Source organism: Narcine bancroftii, chromosome 5 (assembly GCF_036971445.1).
Source record: "Narcine bancroftii isolate sNarBan1 chromosome 5, sNarBan1.hap1, whole genome shotgun sequence".
NCBI lineage: Eukaryota > Metazoa > Chordata > Chondrichthyes > Torpediniformes > Narcinidae > Narcine > Narcine bancroftii.
Genome location: NC_091473.1, coordinates 193850867 through 193875535, shown reverse-complemented (window position 1 = coordinate 193875535; position 24669 = coordinate 193850867). Strand labels below are relative to the sequence as shown.

The 24669-nt window shown below is 47.1% G+C and overlaps 1 protein-coding gene across 3 annotated transcripts in view; it reads left to right on the top strand.

Moving 5' to 3' along the window:
- Nucleotides 1-24669, top strand: part of LOC138764497 (SH2 domain-containing adapter protein E-like) — a 69468-nt gene that overhangs the window by 16794 nt on the left and 28005 nt on the right. The window lies entirely within an intron of this gene.

The window sequence follows — 24669 nt, the reverse complement described above, 5'->3', positions numbered from 1 at the left end:
CCTCTTGTAGATGGGTTTGATGGAGTGAAAACTGGTGCCTGTGGTGTCGCTGGCCAAGTTAACTCTCTTTTTCCTGTCCTGTGCATTGGTATGTCCAAACCTTGAACTGCAAACAATGCTGAGGCGTCTTGTCACTTGATCTCCCCATGTACAGTAAACCTACCTTCTCAAGAACCAATTTGATAAACTTTCACTGAGTTCTGTCTGTGGCAACTGTATTCCATTTTTAGGTGAACATAGAACATTACCGCATGGTGCAGGCCCTTAGGCCCACGGTGTTGTGCCAACCTATATATTCCTATCAAAAAAACTGAACCCTCCCTACCTCAAATCCTCTTTTTTTTTCACTCCTGTCCGAGAGTTTCTTAAATGCCTTTCTTGTTCCAGCCTCCATCACCACCCCTGACAATACATTCCAGGCACCCACAGCTCTCAGTGTAAAATAAAACTAACCCTTGATGTCTCCCCTTCACTTTGTACAGATGTCCTCCGGTGTTTGCTACCCCTGCCCTAGGAAAAAAATGTTGGCTCTCCTCCTTATCTATGCATTTGAAATGTACTGGGGCTTGTAGGTTAATAGGGTGTAAATTGGGTGGCACCGACTCATGGGCCAAAATGGCCTATTACTGTTCTGTATGTCTGTTAAAATTAAATGCCTCTCAGAATCTTGTCGATCTCTAAGTCTCATCTCATCCATCTTTGCTCCAAAGAGAAAAGCCATAGCTTTGCTAACCTTACCTCATAAGACATATTATCCAATACAAGCAATATCCTGCTAAATCTCCTCTTCACCCTCTCCACAGCTTCCACATATTCCCTGTAATGAGGTGCCCAGAACTGAATATGATACTCTAAGTGCGGTCTCACCAGAGATTTGTAGAGTTGTAACATCGTACATCTTGACCCAGATGTCATCTCACAGAGGCAAATAGAATTATAAAATATTCTTACCATCGAAATAAAGTCCAGCTTGTAGCATTCGTGCTATGCGAGGGTGGAGAAGAATGACACACACACCAAATAAAGCCTTGGAAAACAAGACTGGTTTATTGGAATGTCCATCGCACTTATATGGGTCCCAGGCACTAACATCAAGGCCCCACATCATCGGAGTGCTGGCCTCCATTTTCCCGTCGTGTGGAGGTCACCTTGGATGGCAGGTGTCAACTCCAGGTTCGCGTGGTCGGCAAGTCTTTGAACATTTTGCAGCCCAGTCTGCGTCTCCATGCGCGGGCCGCTACACGACCCCTCCCCCCCCCAGAGCCAGTGACCGGGCCATTGTCCATAGCCTTGCGCAGTCTTCCCTGCGTCACAGGAAAGGAGTGGAGAGCAGCTCTTTACAGTCCAGGTATGCCGGTTTCAGGCAGTCAACGATGTCTCTTCCTTACCACCGATGTTGAGAATGAAGTTGGTACTGTTGCAGGGGTGGCCGGTGTGCGCCCCTTCTCACAAATACATACTGACACTGTGCATATTGTTTGGGCTGGCCATGTGGTGGTTGCTGCCGCGGGACCCCCAATTTTCGCTGCAAGCTCTCAAAGGTTGCTATGGGGTCTTCTGGGCGTTTATTGTGGACCAGGAACTCCCCAGGAATGATGAAAGGTGCACCATAGACCATCTCTGCCACTGAGGCATTGAATCCTCCTTCGGCGTGATATGAATCCCCAACAGGACCCAAGGCAGTTGATCCACCCAGTTTGGACCCTTGAGCCAGGCTATCAAGGCTGCTTTGAAGTGCCTGTGAAAGTGCTCCACCAACCCGTTGGCCTGAGGGCGATACGCCGTGGTGTGGTGGAGCTGTGTCCCCAAAATGTTAACCAGTGCTGCCGAGAGCCCAGAGGTGAATTGTGCCCCCTGTCCAAGATTAGGTGCTCTAGGACCCCGAATCTCGACACCCATGTGTTAACGAGTGCCCTGGTGCAGATGTCTGTGGTGGTATCAGCCACCTCTGGCAACCTTGTGGTCAAACACAATCAAGGTATTTCGCCCCACAGGAAACCAGCAATGGCCCATAATGTACATGGCTAAACCTGCACCGCACTGGTTCTAATGTCTGTGTGGGCACTCTCATGTGAACCTGCACTTTAGAGGACTGACAGTTCATGCAAGCTTTGGCCCACTAGCTGACCTGTTTACAGAGGCCATGCCAGACAAACTTGCTAGCCACCATTTTGACCTTGGCATGGATTGCGAGGTGCCCCAGGTTGTGGATGGCATCAAAAATCTGGTGTCTCCATGCAGCTGAAACGATGGGGCAGGGGTTGCCAATAGAGACCAATGAGGGAGTCTTCCACCCTGAGGCCAGAGATGGCTGTCCTATACGCAGGGATCTCAGGATCCTGCTGCTGTGCTTTGGCAAGAATCACATAGTCAACCCCTTGGGACAGGGTTTGTACCGACTCGATCCATTAGAGCATTAGCTGCTATGTTGTTTTACCCCGTGATGTGCTGTATGTCCATGGTAAATTTGGACACGTAGGACAAGTGTCTCTGTTGTCGGCCATCCATGGGTCCGAAACCTTATGGAAGGCGAAGGTCAGTGGCTTGTGATTGATGAAGACCTTGAATTGCAGGCCTTCCAAAAAGTAACAGAAATGACTTATCGCCAGGTACAGTGCCAATAGTTCTCGCTTGAAAGCATTGTGGGGAGCAGAAGTGCCGACTGAAAAAGGCCAAGGGCTGCCAACTTGCCCTCAGTGAGCTGCTCCAGCATGCCCTCTACCGCTGTACTAGAGGCATCAACTGTCAGGGCGGTAGTATCCAGTCTGGGGACCAGGAGGGTGGCAATGGCCAGCGCATCTTTGGCATTCTGGAATGCCCTGGAAGACTCATCGTGCCAAGTAATATTTTATGACTTGCCTGCCAATAATAACCTGTGGTAAAAGTTTATCGTATCGGTGAATTTCTGTAGCCCTTTTACCATGCCTGGCTTAGCGAAGTGCCGGACTCCCTTGACCTTCTAGGGAAGGGGTGTAGCCCCATGTCTATTTATCTTGTGCCCCAGGATATCAATGGTGTCCAGACCAAACTGGCACTTTGCAGGGTTGCTCATCAGCCTGAACTCACTCAAGCGGGCACACAGTTGTCTGAGGTGGGCAGCTGTGAATGATGATAAGGATATCGTCCAATTAGATGAACGCAAGTGGGAGGTCCTGGCCCACTGCATCCATCAGCCACTGGAAAGTTTGTGCCGCATTCGTTAGACCCAAGGGCATGCAGAGAAATTCAAACAAGCCAAAGGGGGTTATAATTGGCTATGTCCTGGGGTGAACTAGGATTTGGTGTTATCCCTGGATGAGGTTCACCTTGGAGAACACCCATGCCCCATGCAGGTTGGTGGCAAAGTTTTGGATGTGGGTTCAGGATATCTGTCAGGCATGGTGGCCTGGTTGAGGTGGTGGTCGTCGCCGCATAGACTCCAACCCCCGCTGCTGATTTGTGCAGCATGTGGAGGGGGGGAGATCTAGGGACTGTCGGAGCACCATACAATCCACAGCTCCTTGATTTTCTTAAACTCCTCCTTTGCTAGGCTGAGGTTTCCAGGAGGAGTTGACACCCCCTGGTGTGGAATGGGGAGCCCTCAGGCAAAATATTGTGCCTTACCCCCATGCTTTGGCTCAGCTGTGGTGCCACTATCGATGGGAACTCCACCAGGATGCGGGCAAATTTATTGTCCAAGAGTGTTATAGAGTCCAATTGGGGGGTGAGTAGCTTGGCTTCTCCCAGAGGCAGAGTCTGAAAAGTTATGGCATGCACAAAGTACTGGCCCTTGAGGTCAACAAGCAAGCAGTGGGCCCAAAGGAAGTCGGCCCCAGGACCGGTCACATCACTGCCATGAGTGTAAAGGTCCATGTAAAGCGGTTGTTGTCGAATCAAAAGGGTATGGTGTGGGTCCCAAAAGTCTGTATGGAGAAGCTGTTGGCTCCCTTCAGTGCTGGACCCTGCTTGCTGTTGCAGGTGTCGAGGCCCGTGGGGGGGTATGACGCTTATCTCGGTGCCAGTGTCGACCAGGAAACACCTGCCCAACAAGCGGTTCCTAGACATAGAGGAGGCTATCACGTGGGCCATCCGCCGAAGCCATCAATGATGGTTGACCAGGGCATTTCCCAGAAACCCGCAGGGTGGGCGGCATCGACGGGCCTCCGCACCCCATCGCTGATGATAGAAGCAGAGCTGTCCCGGGGTATTAACTTGCCTCTTCGCTGGTCTTGATCTCGCAGGTGGCTGTTTATGGAGCTTGCTGATGTGGTCTACGACAGCACTGGTGTCCTTCTTCGCTCTCCAGAGCATGTCTGCCCGGGCCGCGACCCTCCGAGGGTCGCTGAAGTCCTCGTCCGTGAAGTAGAGTCAGATAAACTCAGGCAGCTGCTCCAGAAAGATCTGCTCGAAAAACAGACAAGGCTCATGGCCCTCAGTTAGAACGACCATCTCACTCATTAGGGCAGACAGGGCCCTACCAATCCGTCCATATGCAACAATCACCCAAAAGTGCAGGTTAGCAGCTCTTTAAGGACCATGTATTTGTCTTGCTTCAGAGGATCGAGTACGCTCATGACGTAAAAGTAGCAGGTGTCATTGGTGGTGATGTGGCGAAGCTGGAACTGAGCCTCGACCTGCTCAAACCCCACATGTGGCTGCGACATCCAAAACATTGTGAGCCTGAGTGAGACCGTGCAGATGGTCGCTGGCTCAGCTTGATCTGTCATCTTCAGCTCCATTCAGTAAAGTCTCACATAGGATGCTGGTCAAGGTGAGAGCAAATGGTTTTGGGGAATAAACTGATCTGGAAAGATAACTGGCCGTGTTTGGGTTTCAGCTCTTCACAATGGTTTGGCTGAGGGCACTGAATCACCTTTTCCAGGTTTGCTGAGGAAATAAAATTAAGTGGAATTCTGAGGAGGAATGGAGGTGTAAGAGGGCATGAATAGAATTACGTCAGTTAAGTGCATGGGTGAGAATAGAGAACAGAGAGAATAGAGCATGGATAAAAACATGAAGGTCTGTAGTAGACACACAGAAATGCAGGAGGAACTCAGTAGGTCTCGCAACATCCACAGGATGTAATGATGTATTACTGACATTTTGGGCATGAGCCCTTTCTCAAGGTCTGTGTAAAAACACCCAGAATATAGCATGGAAAGATGTGAGGTCACCCACAATGGCAGACAAGAGAGAATATTTTTTTAAATGATGACTTTTGGAAATATTGGTGTATTTTGGTCATAGATAAACAACATGCAGGTATGGCAAGCAACTTGAAAGGCAAATGGTTAGCTTGTAGCAGCCCGCGCGCAGAGATGCAGATTGGCCCGCAAAATGTGACCATGAGGGTCTTGGAGGGTGAGTGCGAGCCGTTCCTTGGGTCGTTCAGCCTTCTCACTGCCTGTGGGAAGAAGCTGTTCCTCAGCCTGGTGGTGCTGGCTCTGATCCTCCTCGATCTCTTCCCCGACTGGAGCAGATGCTGTGTGCCGGGTGGAAGGGGTCATCGAGGATTTTGCATGCCCTCTTCGGACAACGATCCCGTAGATCACATCGATTGTGGGGTGGGGGAGACTTCATTGATCCTCTTTGCCACTCTTAGGGTCCTGTGAATTGACCTCCAATCCATTTCTCTGCAGCAACCGTCCTGCATTGTGATGCAGCCCGGCCAGGACACTCTCAATAAAATATCTGTAGAAGCTTGAGATAATGGTCTTGCCCGCTTCGGTCTTCTCAGAAAGTGCAGTCACTGTTGCACCTCCTGACAAGTGAGGAGATATTGAGTGTCCATGAAAGGTCACTAGTTAAGTGATCGCCAAGGAACTTGGTGCTCTGCCCTCTCTCCACTACAGAGTTATTGATGTATAGGGGAGAGTGGCAGGTTTATATTAATTATTTAATTTGCCACTTAATTGGCAAGTAGATATGATTTTTGGGCAGAAGATTCAGAGGTGCGAGCTTTTAATTGGCATATGCAGGAAAAAAGTTTACAGGGAAATGGCGGAATGAATGAAGGGTTTGCACCAAGACTGAGATGAGGTCTGAAGCTGTGTCATCCTGGTCCAACAGTTTGATGAGTGAGTAATCCTGACGTGGTAGCACTGTCCATGAAACCGGCCTTCTCTGATAATTGACAATAGACTAGGCAGTATTAGCTGATTTGAATGAACATTTTATGAAGAGGACCCAGACAACCTTTCTCATTGTCAGCTTGATCTAGTGCAGGGGTGGCCAAACCGCAGCTCACGAGCCACATGCAGCTCTTTGACATGAATGCATAGCTCGCAGAAATATTTTGGCTGTGTAGTGTTAGTGGGCATGGCTTGTGATTGTGGCCTGAGTTGCGGCTAGTAAAATTATTGGAGTGTTTATGTGATCCAGGCTGCCCAGCCATTCGAGCTCCCGACTGCCCTCCCACCCACTGGAGCTCCTGATACCCCGGCTGTTCGCCCATCTGGGCTAACGATGCCCAACCACGGACTCTCGCCCAGCCCCAGGTCACCCACCCATCCAAGCACCCAAAGCCCCGGCTGCCCTCCCACTAGAGTTCCCGATGCCCTGAACCCAGGCTTACCATTTAGTCCCAGCTGGCCACCCACCCATCCATCCAAGCTCCTGTCATCTCGAAAGTGGGCTTACCACCTGGTCCCAGCTGCCCACCCTCCCAACCAATCTCCTGACATCGCAAACACCCAGACACCTGCCCACCTGCCATCTGAGCTCCCGATGTCTTGAATGCAGACTTACCACCCAGTCCTGGCCTCTCGCCCACCCATCCAACCTCCCAATGCCCCGAACGACACACTACTTATCACAGTCAAAACTAGTATGCGTGTAATAGTTGACCCCTAAATTAAAAGGTGTTCCATAAGATTCAACTATTACATGCGTATATACCACATGTGTACATTTTGATTATTAAAACTAATACAAATTAGCATTTTAAAAACTACATACATTAATAAATATTATTACATACAAGTATTTCTTAGTATTTATATAATTATTTTATTACAAAATGTGCATGTAAGAATAAAAATGTATATAATACAGCTATTCCCTGACGTGCGGCCGGGTTCCATTCTGACAGACCGGCTGTATCATGTTAGCATGGCATGTAGAAGTCATAAGTCAAGTCATTTTCATTTCCAAATCAGGCATCATCCTCGGCTTTTTGCCAGATCTATCAGTAGGGGATGGGCTTTTCCTCTGCTCACCATCTACTTTGGCGAGCTTTACCGTACTTCCCGAATGGCATCTGAGAGACAGTCGCTACTGTACGGAAGCAGCCATTTATTTATCCAGTCTTATGTACAGATAGTCGTAAATCACATCGGTCATAAGTCAAGGAGAGGCTGTATTCAAAAAGCTGATGTTTATCGTATGTGGCTCTTGCGTTAAGCAAGTTTGGCCACCCCTGATCTAGTGCTTAACGGGACTGCAACAAGTTTCAGCTAGTTCTGGAGCACATATCTTCAGTACAGGGGCTGGGATGTTTCTAGTTCCCACAGGCTCTGTACTCATCTGTTTCTTAGCATGATGTAGAATTGGCTGAAGACTAGATTCTGTGATGCTGGAGACATCAGCAGGAACTCACGACGAAAAATGCACCCGGCACTTCTGGATGAACATGGTGTGATTGCTTCAGGTTCTTCATTAGAAATCGCACTATTGTCCTGCCATTGTTAACGAGTGGGATGTTTGGGCTGCCTCCTCCTTCCTTTTGCTATTCAATTGTCCATCACTATTCATGACTGGATGTGGTAGGTCTGTGCAAAGTGCGTGGGATATTTCTCAACTTGTGTTACTACATGTACCAGAAATCTGGCCAGAAAGAAGGCTGGGGGATAAGGCTAGCAGGGAACTCAACTCTCCACTGTGTTGTCATCAGCGGCTCAGAATCCAGTCTGAAGAAAATTATCTTTAAGGATGGAGTTTTTGGGTCGCAGTTTCAGTACTGTATAATCCTCAACAAAATCCAGGGGATTCAAAATCAGAATTTATTGTCATGAACATGTCATGAAATGTATTGTTTCGCATCAGCATCACATTGCAAACATTGCTATAAATTACATTCAAAAATAAATTAATTAATGCAGAACCAGGGAAAGTGAATTTGTGCTTGTGGTTCACTGTCCAATCAGAAAACTGATGGTGATGGGGAAGAAGCCGTCCTTGTGCCACTGAGTGCTTGTCTTCAGGCTCCTGTACCTTCTTCCCCTTGGTAGCAGTGAGGAGAGGGCCTGGCCTGGGTGGTGAGGGCCCTTGGGGATAGAGGCTGCTTTCTTGAGACACCGCCTCTTATGCCTGTGATGGCGCTGGCCGAGTTTACAACTCCCAATAGTCTTTTCTTGTCCTGTGCACTGGTACCTTCATAGCAGACAGTGATGCAAACAGTCAGAGTGCTCTCCACGGCACACCTGTAGAAAAGTGCAAGTCTCTGGTGACATATGAAATCTCCTCAAACTCCTTACAAAGCATAACCACTGGGGAGCCTTCTTTGTAATTGCCCCAGGACAGATCCTCAGAGATGTTGACATCCAGGAACTTGAAATTCTTAGTACTTTCCACTGCTGACCCCTCAGTGAATGCTCTCCTGACTTCTCCCTCCTGAATTCCACAATCAGCCCCTTGGTTGGAAGGGATAATAGTCACCACAGATGAAACTCAGTGAGGAGAAGCAGTGTTCTCAGCCATACTTGCAAAAGGTTAATAATTCTTCAGCTGCACAGAATGTCAGGAAGCAAGCGGGGCAGGCAACGGAAGGCCAGAATAAAAGAATTTGTTCTCTTTATTAATATAATTTATGCTTATTTGTTCTGAGTTCCTGATCTGATATTTATGGAACATTATTTCTTAACTTTACCTTTACCCATGTTAACCCCATACCAACTGTGATAAATTGTTCTGTTCTGGCACCACAGAAGGCAGGGTTTGCGTTTGTATAGTGCCTTTCATGACCAGATTTGCTAAAAGGTTAAAAAAATACCTAACAAACCCAGGGGTGAAAAAAAACTTTTCTAGGGGAAAAAACACCAAGAAATCTTTCCCATCCATCGAAAAGGTCAGTTGTTTGTCCTCTAACAAAATGCGGCACGGTTAGTGTAGCGGTTAGCGCAATGCTGTAACAGCACCAGCGATCCAGGTTCAAATCCAGTGCCATCTGTAAGAAGGTCGTACATTCTCCCTCTCCCTCCATTAACGTGATCTACTGGGATCTTTGTCTGAAGAGGATGTGCAGAATCATTGAGGACTTGTCTGGTTTCTGTTACTAATGTTCCGTCTGGGCATGCTCCAACTGGACGGCATTAACATCGACTTCTCCGTTTTCTGTTAAGCCTCTCTTCCCTATCCCCGTCTCCTTTCTCCAGCTCTCCAACCCCTGCATGGGTTTCCTCCAGTTAATTGGGATATTTGGGTGGCATGGGCTGGAAGGGCCTGTTACTGTGCTGCATGTCTAAATTTAAAAATATTATGCTCTGAAATGTTCCCTGCAGTTTGGAAAATTATGAACTACAGGCTGGTTGGTTTTAATATCGATGGTCAGGAGAAATCTGAAATACGTGAACACTGAGCATATTATAACAAGATATAAGAGCAGAAGTAGGCCAATCAGCTCCACCATTCACTCATGAGCTGATCCATCCACCCACCCAGCCCCACTCCTCGGCTTTCTCCCTGTAACCCTTGATGCCCTGATTAATTATATACCTGCCAATCTCTGCCTTAAATCCACCCAATGACCTCCCTTCCACAGCCACCTGTGGCAACAAGTTCCACAATCTCATGACCCTCTGGCTAAAGAAATTTCTCTGCATTTCTGTTTTAATTTGACGCCCTTTTTTCCTGAAGTTGTGCCCTTTTGTCCTACCCTGGGGTTCATCATTCCCACAATGAGTATAATCCAAAAGCTGAAAAACTTTCCTCATATGCTAACCCTTTCATTCCTGGTATCATATCTCTGAATCTTCTCCAACGCCAGCATCTTTTCTCAAATAAGGTGCCAAAAACTGAACCCAGTACTCCAAGTGAGGTCTCACCCCTGCCCCATAGTTTCTCAGCATTACATCCCTGCTCTTGTATGCTAGTCCTCTAGAAATGAACACCAACATTGCATTTGCCTTCTTCACCACCGATTCAACTTGGAGGTTAACCTTTTGGGAATCCTGCACGAGGACTCCCAAGCCCCTTTGCACCTTGGAATTTTGAATTTTCTCCCCATCTAAATAATAGTCTGCCCGTCTATTTTCTTCTACCGAAGTGTATGACCATGCACTTTCCAACATTGTATTTGCCCATTCTCCAAATTATCCAAGACTCTCTGCAGTATTCCCGTATCTTCAGCCCATCCCCCCTACCACCCGTTATGGTATCATCTGTAAATTTAGCCACAAAGCCATCTATTCCATAATCCCAATCATTTATAGACAACATAAAAAGAAGCAGCCCCACAACCAGCCCCTGTGGAACACCACTGGTTACCAATAGCCAACCAGAATAGGATCTGTTTTCCCCCACTTCCTGTTTTCTGCTGATCAGCCAATGCTCTACCCATACATAATGTGATTAAGCAAAGTCAATGTGGTTCCCAGAAAGTTTTATTTATTCGAGTTATTTAAGGATAAAACTAATCAATAATTGGAGCCAGTAGATGTGGTAAGTTTAGATTTCCCCCAAAAAATATGTTTGATGAGGTATCACATAAAGTACACTGCAGCTAAGGGCTCATGGGGTTAAAGATAATAAATTAGCAAAATTGGGTAAACTGGAACAACCTGAACAAACAACATCTCTTCCTCACTGACAACACAGGTGCTCCTCAAGAATGCGTACTTAACCCACTGCTCTACCCTCTATACACGCATGACTATGTGGCTTGGCATAATTCAAATGCCATCTACAAATTTGCGATGACACCACGGTCTTTGGCAGAATCACAGATGGCAATGAGGAAGCGTACAGGAGAGAGATAGATCAGCTGGTGGTGGTGTCACAACAACAACCTTGCACTCAATGTTAGCTAAACCAAGGAGATTATTGTGGACTTCAGGAGTGGGAAATCAGGAGAATATGAGGGGTGTGCCATATATGTGCCATCGAGGGGTCAGCAGTAGAAAGGGTTAAAACGTCATATTCCTGGATGTCAACATCTGTGAAGATCTGTCCTGGGGCCTCCATGTCGGAGCCACAGGCTCGCCTGTGGCTATACTTCATGAAGAGATTTGGTATGTCACCAAAGACTCTTGTAAATTTTTACAGGTGTACTGAGGAGAGCTTTCTGACTGATTGCATCACTGTCTCGTGCAGAGTAACCAATCAATGCACAGGACAGGAAATTACTACAGAGAGTTGTTAACTTAGCCAGAGCCATCATGGGCACCAATCTTCAACTCATCTACAAGAGGCAGTGTCTTAAGAAAGTAGTCTCTCTATCCTCAAGAATCCTCATCCCCAGGCCATGCCCTCTTCACACTGCTCCCATTGGGAAGGAGGTGCAGGAGCCTGAAGACGCACAAGGACGGCTTCTTTCTCTCGCCATCAGATTTCTAAATGGAGAATGAACACAACCTTACTTTCTCATCTTTGCACTAATTTATTTATTGATAAATTTATATCAATACTTGCACCTGTGATGCTGCCACAAAACAAAAAATTTCATGACGTGTTCATGACATTGCATTCAAATTCTGATTCTGAAAATGCAGATGCAGTGATTGAAGTCTAAACACAGGGGAGAGGAAAAGTGACAATGAGTGGGTGAGCGGGCGGATTGTTTTTGGAATTGATTGGAGGGGCCCTTCCTCTCTCCTGTCCTCTTACAATATCTAATGTCTGTTGGTCTGTCCTCCTCCTTTTCCCATTCTTCTTCAATTTTCCCTCCTTTTTTCCGGCCCTCAATGTTTTTTTGCTCATACCTTGAAGAAGGGCTCAGGCCCAAAACATCGGTCATATATCCTTATCCTCCTATGGACGCTGCGAGACCGGCTGGGTCCCTCCAGAATTTCTGTGCTTTTACACAGTGCCTGCTGACTTTAAATGTTTCGCTTTGTTCTCCAGGACCTTCCCACTTACCACCCCCCACCAGCATCTTCATAATATGGGAGTTACCTGTACTGTGCATGGTTATATAAGGAAAGATTTGAAATGATCTTGGGGACTTGTAGGGTGCATATGGAGAAGATATTTCTCCTCTAGGAGAATCCAATACTAGGGTCAGTGTTTAAAAAGGGATAAATACTGGAGAAACTCAGCTGGTCAAACAGCGTACTTTACCAACTTTCGGGCTTGAGCCCTTCCTCAAGGTATGAACAGAATGTACGCAGGCATCTGAGCAAAATGGTGAGGGGGTGGTGGGGGGCAGGGGAAGGAGCACAGATCCACCTTTTACCTCTTGCCTGTGTGATGAGGGGGTGGTGGGGGGGAAGGCACAGCAGCAAGCAGGGGGAGGGGAGATGGTTCTGTGAATGGAGAGGAAAGGGGTTGGAGAACTGGAGGAAAGGAGACAGGGATGGGGAAGGGAGGTTTAATAGAAACCAGAGAAGTCGATGTTAATGCCGTCCAGTTGGCACGTGCCCAGACGGAACATTAGTAACAGAAACCAGAGAAGTCGATGGATCCGGGGGAAAGGTGCAGTGTGCGTGGTGGCGGGGGTCCGCATTGATTCTGTGCACCCTCTTCAGACAAAGATCCCGGTAGATCACATCGATGGAGGGAAAGGGAGACCACAGTGATCCTCTCTGCCACTCTAATGGTCCTGTGGATTGACCTCCGATCCATTTCTCTGCCGCAATCATTGAGGGTGGAGGTGACTGGTAAAGGGATTTGTTCCTCCAGCAATTGGGTGCCCGATAGGCTCTGCATCAATCAAGTACTTTGAAGTCTTATAGCTGTGGTAACTAAGGAAATTCAGCCAAGTTGTACATCACAAACCAACAGAGTGAAACTTGAAAGACTGCAGTCGCTGCGATTGAAGTAAAAGCACAAGGCTGGAGTAACTCAGCAGGTCACACAGCGTGCTTCACCTGCCATATTTGATATTGATGCCATTAATATCCATTTCTCCAGTTTCTGCTACTCCACTCCCTGTTCTCTCTCTCTCTCAATCCCTCTGGCTCCTTTCCTCCAGCACTCCACCCCTCCTCTCTTCAACCACAGAGCCATCGCTCCTCCAACCTGCTTACTGGTGTGCCTGCCCTCCCTCAGAATTGGAATCAGAATTCATTTCATGAGCAAGACATGAAATTCAGTGTTGTGTGGCAGCATCATATTGCAAACATTTATATTACAAACTATCTTACAACAATAAATATATAAAAAAAATAATCGTGCACGAAAAGTGAGGCAGTGTCTTTGGTTCTTTGATTATTCAGGAATCTGATGGTGGCGGGGAATAAGCTATCCTTGTGCCGTTGAGTCCTCATCTTTAGGCTCCTGTACCTTTTTCCCGATGGTACCAGCAGAACCGGTGCCAAACTATTTTGCGCCCTAGGCCAGGATGAGTGTAGGGGAGATGCTGACCAGTCTGAGCGGTGGGTGCAATATCTGATGTGACATTCAGCACGCCACTTCCTCCCTCCGCTTTACCAAACTGATATATGTGCTAATAGCATGTTAGTCAGAACCATGTCGTTCATGACACAGAGGTGCTCGAGCTGTTAGAATCTCTCTTCAACAGCGCCCCTCTGAGGTCTGTTCCCTAGGCAGCTGCCTATTTGGCCGAATGGTAGCGCTGGCCCTGGGTAGCACAGTGAAGAGTGCATGGCCTGGGTGGTGGGGATCTTTGAGGAAAGAGGCTGCTTTTTTTAAGACACTGCCTCATGCCGATGTCCTCGATGGAGTGATGACTGATGCCTGTGAAGCCGCAGGCCAAGTTAACAACCCTCTGGAGTTTTTACTAGTCCTGAGATTTGGTGCATCCATACCAGACAGTGATGCAACCAGCCTTATCCACCTATTACCTCCTGCCTGTGGGCCTGTGCTCCTCCCCCTGCCCCTCTGCCCCTCCATTTTATTCAAACTCCTATCTACATTTCAAATGCAATGTTTGTTCTGTTGTATGTTGTGCAGCAAATTTGTAGCAGGGAGCTAGTGTCAGGATTGGTTGTTGACTCTACTGCAACAGTGTTTGAACTTCAGAACAAAACACACAAACTCTTGCAGGGCCTCATTGTAACACTCCATGCAGGACCTTGTTTTAACATCTTGTGTGCAATGCAACTCCTTCAACGATGGAGACAAGGCACCCTGATGAAAATCAGGCAGGCATGGTTGAGTCGGTGGTGAAGAAGGCAAATGCGATCCTGGCATTCATTTCAAGAGGAATAGAATACAAGAGCAGGGATATGATGTTGAGGCTTTATAAGGCACTGGTGAGACCCCACCTGGAGTATTGTGGGTAGTTTTGGGCTCCTCATTTAAGAAAGGATGTGCTGACGTTGGCGAGGGTTCAGAGGAGGTTCACAAGGATGATTCTGGGAATGAAAGGGTCATCACACGAAGAGTGTTTGACGGATCTCTGTACTCATTGGAATTTAGAAGAATGAGGGGAGTGGATTTCATTGAAACATTTGAAAGGCGAGGTACAGAGTAGATGTAGGAAGGTTGTTTCTCATGGTGGGAGAGTTTGGGACAAGAGGGCACGACTTCCGGATTCAGGAATACGTTGCATTTTGGGAGAGAAAGAGAATGGCCAATTGGTCAGATGTGCAGATGGGTACAGATTTGAATGACCAACAGATATGAAGCTGAGATTTCAAATGTATTGTCAAAGTAGATGCATGATATCACGTGCAACCCTATGATTCTTTATCCTGCAGGTGAGGCAAAATTACTATTTATTGGCGGTGCAAAAAAAACTACTCAACGTACACATGTAACAAATAAAAATGTAAACAAACTGACTGTGCAATGAGGAAAAAAAAATCAATCAAGTGCACATGTCCTTAAATTAGTCCTTGATTGAGTTTAGCGTTGAGGAGTCTGCTCTTGTATTCTATTCCTCTTGAAATGAATGCCAGGATCGCATTTGCCACCTGGTGGGTGCGAGTCTTGTGGCACCGAGACCTCTTTCCTGACGGTAGCAGTGAGAACAGAGCGTGTGCTGGGGGTATGGATCCTTGATGATCGCTGCTGCTCTCTGACACCAGTGTAGATGTTCTCAATGATGGGGATGGGTTTACCCCTGATGTCCTGGGCTGGGTCCACTACCTTTTGGAGGGCTTTACACTCAGGGGTATTAGTGTCCACATACCAGACCATGATTCAGCCGGTCAGCACACTTTCCACCACACATCTGTAGAATATTTGCCAGGGTTTCCGATGTCATACCAAATCTCTGCCAACTCCTGATTAAGTAGAGGCACTGACGCGCTTTCTTCACGACACTATTAGTGTGTTAGGTCCAGGAAAGATCCTCTGAGATAGTGACTCCCAAGAACGATTTTAATAATTTTAAAAATTGGAAAAGAAATCTGCAAAGACAAAGAATGCAAAGGGGTGGATGAAGACATTGTGGGGAGAATACCTGAGAAGAGGAAATCATGTTACAACTGTACAAGATGTTCGTGAGACCACACTCAGGGTATTGTGTGCAGCTTTGGATGCCAAGTTGCAGTAAGGATATCAAGCTGGAAAGAGAGAAGACTCGATGAGCCAGATGGCTCCCTCCTACTTCCTATTTTCATGCACATAGAACATTACAGCACAGTACAGCCCTTCAGCCCATGATGTTGTGCCAACTTATATATTCCTACCAAAAGAAATTAAACCCTTTCTACCTTATAATCCTTTAATTTTCATTTATCTATGTCTAGGGGTCTCTTAAATGCCCTTGTTGTTCCACTCTCCACCACCACCACTGGCAATGTATTCCAGGCACCCACCACTGTCTGTATGAAAAAACTTACTCCTGATGTCCTCCCGAAACTTACCTCCCTTCACTTTGTCCTCTGGTGTTTGCTATTTGCTGTCTACCCTATCCATGCCTCTCAGACTCTTGTAGACTTCTATTAAGTCTCCTCTCATCCTTCTTCACTCTAAAGAGAAAAGTCCCAGCTCTGCTAACCTTGCCTCATAAGACTTATTTTCCAATCCTGGCAATATCCTGGTAAATCTCCTCTGCCCCCTCTCCACGGCTTCCACATCCTTCCTGTAATGAGGTGACCAGAACTGAACGTAATACTCTAAATGTGGTCTCACCAGAGATGTGTAGAGTTGCAGCATGACCTCTCAACAGAGCAATGGGTGTTAACATCCATGAAAAATGAAACAATTTCGCTAGTGTGGTCTGGGGGAGGGCGGGGAATGGAGACACTGCCCGAAGTGTCCTGCCTCCCGGTCCTACTGCCTTCTTCACCACTTCACCTTCTCTTCAAGGATCCACACCACCCACCACATGCTCTGTTCTCACTGCTGCCATCAGGACAAAGGTATCGGTGCCACAAGACTCGCACCCACCAGATTCAGGAACAACTGCCACCCCCCACCATCAAACTCTTCAACTACAAAATTAATCAGGGATTAATCAGATCTAAGGACTCTTCCTTCTGCACTTTGGCACTCTTACTTTTAACTGCAAGCCATCACTGCCAACTCACCAACAAGGCCAAAGGACACTGTCCAACATAAGAGATAGGAGCAGGAGTCGGCCATCTGGCCCGTCAAGCCTGCTCCACCATTCAGTGTGGTCATGGCTGATCTAATGATGGGCTCATCTCCACCAACCTGCCTTTTCTCCATTAATTCCCCTACTATGTAAAAATCTATTCAGTCTCGTCTTAAATTCTGATTTAGCCTCCACTGTTTCAATGGCCAGCAAATTCCACGGATTCCCCACACTCTGGGAAAAGAAGTTTCTCCTCATCTCCAACCTAAATCTACTCCCCTGAATTGAGGCTACGTCCCCTAGTTCTGGTCTCCCCACCATGGGAACAACTTGCCTACCTCTATCCTATCTACATGAAAGTCTACAGAAATAAAGCACAAGTTGAAGTAAAACACAATGCTGGAGAAACTCAGTTGGTCAAACAGTGTACCTTGTGTACCAAAGATAAAGATACAGAACCAACGATTCGGACTTGAGCTCTTCATCAAGGATATGTATCTTTATCTTTGCTCTATACACTGTTTGACCAGCTGGGTTTCTCCAGCACTGAGTTTTTACCTCAATCTTATCTCTGCCTTTCATAATTTTATACGTTTCTATAAGGTTCCCTCACACTCTTCGAAATTCCAGCGAGTACAGTCCCAGACAACTCAATCTCTCTGCACTGCCCTGGAATTTCTAGCCAATGGTCCAGAAGGGCTCTGTGGCAGATATTTTTACCCCTCTGACATCAACCCTCCTCTGTGCCATTCGAGCAGCCCCTTGTTGGTAACTGCGGGGCAGAGGGCTGTGGCTGCGGGATGATTCAGTCACCAAACGGCTTCCTGAGCATGAGAGCCCAGTGTCGCCCGAGCAAGGGCGACGCCGAGCTCACAGCAACAATCCCGCTGCTGTAGCTGAGACTTCCTTTCCACGGTACGAATGTGGCTAGTGCAGCTCCGAAAGGAAGCGGGAGAGAGAGGGAGGAAGCAGCCTGAGGAAACTGCACCCTGGACACAATACAACACATCCACATTTGGAAATCATCTGGAAGAGAGACAGAATTATGAGAGCGTAGCCTTAACTGTTTTATTGCCTTGTAGTGTAACACTCCAATGGAGTCTTGGTGCTCTGCTCTCCTGGGTTCAAACACATTGTCTGACCTAATTCTCCAGGCCAGCACACTGTACAATTTGCCTCCTTTTGGTACAGTTGTTCAACACAAGCAGATAAAAAATAGGGGCAGGAGTAGGCCATCTGGCCCCTTGACCCTACTCCACCATTCAATGGCTGATGGCCACATTTACTCTTGATGGTCAGATTTCAGATTTATTGTCAGAGTACAATCCTGAGATTCCTTTTTCATGTGTGTGTGGCAGAATTTGTAGTGCAACAACAAACTGTACACAGTAAATGTAAACAAGTAAACAGCTGTAAACAGATAACAAATGTTAACAAACTGTGCAATACAGAGAGAAAAAAATCAATAAAGTGCAAAAGTCCAGAAATGAGTCCTTGATTTTGTCGTTGAGGTGTCTGATGGTGGAGAGGTAGCAGCTGTTCCTGAACCTGGTGGTGTGAGTATTGTGGCACCGACACCCATGGGTGCAGCGCTAATATTTTAGGTGCAGGAGCTCACCATAAAATGGCGCAAGGAAATGCCAGTGCCGCCCAAATGAGGTGCCGGAAGTGCCCCCTGAGGTGCCAGAGTGGTGCTCCAGTGAGCTCCGGCAGAACTCCACCCCTGCCTATACCACTTCCCTGATGGCAGCAGCAAGAACAGAGCATGTGCTGGGTGCTGTGGGTCTTTGATGATCGCTGCTGCTCTCTGTCGGCAGCATTCCCTCTACTTGATCTCAATAGTGGGTAGGGTTTTGCCCATGATGTCCTGGGCTGCGTCCGCTACCTTTTGCAGGGCTTTACTCTCAGGAGTATTGGTGCCATTCCAGACCATGATGCAGCTGGTCAGCACACTTTCCACCACACCTGTAGAAATTTGCCAGGGTTTCTAGCAACATGCCAAACCTCCACATACTCCTGAGGAACTAGAGGCGCTGATGTGCTTTTTTCATGATACCATTGGTGTGTCGGGTCCAGGAAAGATAGTGACTCCCAAGAAGTTAAGTTTGCTCACCCTCTCCACCTCTGATCCCTCAATGATCTGATGATGGGCTCATCCCCACCTAGCTGCCTTTTCCCCATATCCCTTAATTCCCCTACTCTGTAAAAGTCTATCCAACCTTGTCTTAAATATATTTACTTCCACTGCTTCAGTGGACAGTGAATTCCACAGAATCTCCACCTCTGGGAAAAGCAGTTCCTCCTCACTCTGTCCTAAATCTACTCCCCTGGATCTTGAGGTTATATCCCCACGTTCTGGTCTCCCCCACCAATGGGAACAACATGATCTTATCTCTGCCTATCCTAATTTTATACATTTCTATAAGATCCCCTTTCATTCTTCTAAATTTCAGCGAGTACAGATAGAATGTTGAGATAGAAAGTTGTATAGTAAAATGCACGTTATCTAGAATTCAAGCAACCAGCAAAATAATTGTGGAAAATAAATAGGTAAAAAATATGCAAGTTTAAAATTGACGCCTCCTCGCGGTTAGTTTGCCATCCACACAACACATAATCTCAAGCAACTAGCAAGTTTAGTTATCCGGCATCAATCCATCCCCATAGTGCCAGATACTGGGGTTTTACTGTATTTGTTCGCTTGCACTAACATAGAGATGTCTGTGTCTGGTCCTTGACAAGTGAGACTTGGTTCAACTTATATCAATGAAAGAAAATTCTTGATAGTCACTATTTTGGTCGAACGTTCCTGGACCCAACACTCGAATGTCATTGTGAAGAAAGCACGTCAGCGGCCTTAGTTTCTCAGGTATGGCGTCAAAGGCTTTGGCCAACCACTACAGGTGTGCAGTGGAAAGTGTGCTGCCCGGCTGGTATGGGGGCACCAGTACCTCTGAGCATAAAGCCCTGCAGAAGGTAGTGAACACGGCTCAGGACATCACAAGGCAAAACCCTCCCCACTGTCGAGAAAGTCTACACAGAACACTGCCGCAGTAATCATCACAGACCTGCTCCGTTCTCGCTGCTACCATCAGGAAAGAGGTACCACCAGGTTCAGGAACCATTCAGATCCACTATCAGACTCCACAACAACAAACTCAACTGGAAACTCATTTAAGGTCTCTTACTTTGCATGTTATTGATTATTAGATATTTATTTTCTTTATTGCACAGTTTGGTTGCACTTTCTCCTTGTTTACATGTCTCTCTTACGTATACACATTTTTTTCTTGAGTACAATTTTTTTTGCAGTTGAAATTCTGCCTGGCCCACAGGAAAAAGAATCTCGGGGTTGTATGAGATGTCATGTATGTACTCTGACAATAACTTTGAATTTTGAAAATAAAGAAAGGGAATTTAATGCACAGTTGCTGCTAAATTTTAATTTTTTTTAAAATTTAGACATTCAGCACCGCTACGAAACCTTTCAGCCCATGCCATCCAATTACACCCAAGTGACTCCGGTGTGTTTTGAAGGGTGGGAGGAATACGGAGCACCCGAGGAAAACCCACGCAGACACGGGGAGAGCGTACAAATTTCTGACAGATGGTTCGGATTCAAAGCCCCAGTGGCTGGCGCTGTAACAACATTGCACTGACCGCTATACTAACCGTGCTGCTCACTTACACCCTTCAAACAAATGACATTATGTTCCTTGATACGGTGACAAAGAGATCAGGCCCAAAACATTGGTTATATTACCTGCCTCCGATGGACACCGTGGCACCTGCTTAGTTTCTCTGGCACTTTTGTGTATTTACTACAAATGGAGTGCCTGCAGACTTTCTTGTTTCACTTACGTTCTGTTCAGTTGCCTCCATGCCCAGTCAGGAGAGCACTCTAGGTTCCGACAAGGAAAGCAGATTGAGGAGTCAAGCTTTGAACTGGGTTGAGGCGGTGGGAGAGGGAATAACCTTTGTTGTTATGGAGGGGAGGATGTCTGCAGTTCATCCAGCTCTTTGCCTCCTAACTCCCCCTGCTGATTAACATTTGCTAAACAAGCACTACTGCAAATTTTGAGAAATTACACTCCGGAAACAGGGAGGGGCTTAAATTCTGATTTATTGTCCGAGTACATACGTGTACTCACGTACAGCCCTGAGATTCTTTTTTTGCACTTATTGATAGTGCAAAAAGAATGACTCAATGTACACACGTAAAATAAAAAAATGTTAACAAACTGCAATATAGAGAAAGAAAATAAAAAATAAAGAGCAGAAGTAAAAGTCCTTAAATAAGTTTCCAGTTGAGTTTGCTGTTGAGGAGTCTGGTGGCGGAGAGGTACCAGCTGTTCCTGAACTTGATGGGTGTGAGTCTTGTGGCACCAATACCTCTTTCCTGATGGCAGCAGCGAGAACAGAGCATGCACTGGGTGGGGTGGGTCCCTGACGATCGCTGCTGCACTCCCCCGTAGATGTTCTCGACGGTGGGGAGGGTTTTATCCATGATTCACTACCTTTTGCAGGGCTTTATGCTCAAGGGTGTTGCTATCCCCATACCAGGCCATGATACAGCACATTATCCACCACACCTCTGTAGAAGTTTGCCCTGGTTTTTGATGTTATACCAAACTGCTGAGGAATTAGAGCTGCTGATGTGCATTCTTCATGATGCCATTCGTGTGTTGGGACCAGGAAAGATCTCCCGAGATAGTGACTCCCAAGAACTTAAATATGCTCATACTCCCATCCCCCATTGCTGACTGGATCATTTTCCTGTCCTGAAGTCAACCATCAGCTCCTTGGTTTGGGTGACATTGAGAGAGAGGTACACCACCATATACCCATTAACTGGTCAAAAATAAAATGGCAGCTCTGCCAGAGATGCTGTAATGGTAGGTGCTGCCGTTGATTCAGATCCAGAGAGCGGAGACACTCCGAAGGGCTGCTTCAAGACTACGCAGGCCACTACTTGGAGCAATCCACGCTACAAGCCTGCCTCCGCTATATCAATGCCTACTTTGGCGCTGCGTCATGGATGAACTTGTCAACTTTATCCACTTTCCTGACCACTTCCACCCTGACCTCACTTGGTCCATCTCGAGCAACAATCTCTCTTTTTCCTGCCCCCACCACCCCATCTCCTTTCACAGATCCCAAATCATTCTCATCCCTCCTCTTATTATATCCAATTAAAACACCTTTTGGTTGTTGATCTGGACTCCTCCCCATTTCTCTGTGGTCTTTAAATTAAGATGCCTGCCTGCTTTTTTTGCTTATACCTTGAAGAAGGGCCCAGGCCTGAAACATCAGTTTACCTCCTATGGGCGCTGTGAGACTGGCTGAGATTCTCCAGCATTTCTGTGTGTTTTTACTACAATCACAGCGTCTGCAGACTTTTGTGTTTCACTCAAAGGGTTTAACTGCCTGGTCCTAACGCCAGCGATTGCATACAGACTTTAAACGGCCTGTCAAAGGAGACAACAGTGTTTGTAAGTAAATTCTTGGAACTGTGAGGTCTGTGCCCAAGATGGCGGCATCTGTGCTCGGCAGCAGACTCCAGGGAGCAGCAGACTGGCAAAGGGCGCCAGAAGCCGGGAGATCCCAGTCCTCCCCCAACCACCAACACCACCCCCATTGAGGTGGAGATGCAGAGGGGATGACCCGACAGGACAGTGACTACAGCAACAGACCAGCAAGGAGCTCAGCTGCTGAAAGACCGTACAAGGAAGGTGACCATGACAGCAGACCGACGAGGGGCTCAACGGCTGAGGGACCCACACACGCTGTGGGTGACTTACAGTCAGGGGACCTGCACGAGCTGTGGACTGCTGGACACTGGCTTATGGGAACGAGATATTTCATCCAGTGTCATCATTTTACTCAGTAAATTTAGCCAAACAATTGGATGTTTCTTTCCTCTTCAGTTCTCCTGTAACTAGTTTTCTAACTCCAGCATTGGAATGGAGGTGCAGTAAAATGCCTGTTAACTGGAATTCAAACAACTGGCAAAAAAAATTGAGGAAATAAATAAATATTTTTTTCGATGAAAGTTTAAAATTGTAGAAGTAAATGTTCTCCGAAGCAGCACACAACCCCTTGGTGAAGATGGGAGAAAACATTCAGCCAGCGGAACACCCCGGTCGTGCCCTGTCTGCAGCAGCTGTTTGATTAAAACAGCGGCACCCAGGATGAAGAGCCAGCCAATGCTACTCACTGCTGGGGCGATTCTTCTCTTTTGCTGCCCAGTAAGAATCTCTGACTTTAATAGTATATTAGTAAGGCTTTTTTGCCCCCCAGAGGTCTGGAAGGCTGGCGGGCAAAGCTCTGCATACCAAACTGCATGAGTTTTTCATGCTCTGCTGGGACCAAGGAAAGCTGCCTCAGGACTTTAGTGATGCCATCATCATCACCCTGTACAAAAACAAAGGTGAGAAATCAGACTGCTCAAACTACAGGGGAATCACGCTGCTCCCCATTGCAGGCAAAATCTTCGCTAGGATTCTCCTTAATAGACTAATACCTAGTGTCGCTGAAAATGTCCTCCCAGAATCACAGCGTGGCTTTCACGCAAACAGAGGAACTACTGACATGGTCTTTGCCCTCAGACAGCTCCAAGAAAAGTGCAGAGAACAAAATAAAGGACTCTACATCACCTTTGTTGACCTCACCAAAGCCTTTGACACCGTGAGCAGGAAAGGGCTTTGGCAAATACTAGAGCGCCTCAGATGCCTCCCCCCCCCAAGTTCCTCAACATGGTTATCCAACTGCACGAAAACCAACAAGGTCGGGTCAGATACAGCAATGAGCTCTCCGAACCCTTCTCTATTGACAGCAGTGTGAAGCAAGGCTGCGTTCTCGCACCAACCCTCTTTTCAATCTTCTTCAGCATGATGCTGAAACAAGCCATGAAAGACCTCAACAATGAAGACGCTGTTTACATCGGGTACCGCATGGATGGCAGTCTCTTCAATCTGAGGCGCCTGCAAGCTCACACCAAGACACAAGAGCAACTTGTCCGTGAACTACTCTTTGCAGACAATGCCGCTTTAGTTGCCCATTCAGAGCCAGCTCTCCAGCGCATGACGTCCTGTTTTGCGGAAACTGCCAAAATGTTTGGCCTGAAAGTCAGCCTGAAGAAAACTGAGGTCCTCCATCAGCCAGCTCCCCACCATGACTACCAGCCCCCCCACATCTCCATCGGGCACACAGAACTCAAAACAGTCAACCAATTTACCTACCTCGGTTGCACCATTTCATCTGATACAAGGATCGACAAAGAGATAGACAACAGACTCGCCAAGGCAAATAGCGCCTTTGGAAGACTACACAGAAGAGTCTGAAAAAACAATCACCTGAAGAAACACACAAAGATCAGCGTGTACAGAGCCGTTGTCATACCCACACTCCTGTTCGGCTCCGAATCATGGGTCCTCTACCGGCATCACCTACAGCCTCCTAGAAAGCTTCCATCAGCGCTGTCTCCGCTCCATCCTCAACATTCATAGGAATGACTTCATCACCAACATCGAAGTACTCGAGCTGGCAGAGTGCACAAGCATAAAATCCATGCTGCTGAAGACCCAACTGCGCTGGGTGATTCACGTCTCCAGAATGGAGGACCATCGCCTTCCCAAGATCGTGTTATTATTGCGAGCTCTCCACTGGCCACCGAGACAGAGGTGCACCAAAGAAGAGGTACAAGGACTGCTTAAAGAAATCTCTTGGTGCCTGCCACATTGACCACCGCCAGTGGGCTGATATCACCTCCAACCGTGCATCTTGGCGCCTCACAGTTTGGCGGGCTGCAACCTCCTTTGAAGAAGACCGCAGAACCCACCTCACTGACAAAAGACAAAGGAGGAAAAACCCAACACCCAACCCCAACCCACCAATTTTCCCTTGCAACCGCTGCAACCGTGCCTGCTTGTCCCGCATCGGACTTGTCAATCACCAACGAGCCTGCAGCAGATGTGGACATACCCCTCCTTAAATCTTCGTCTGCGAAGCCAAGCCAAAGAAGAAGAAGAAAGAAAAGAAGAATAGTATATTAGTAAGGCTTTTTTGTAAATTTGGGGGAGGGAGGG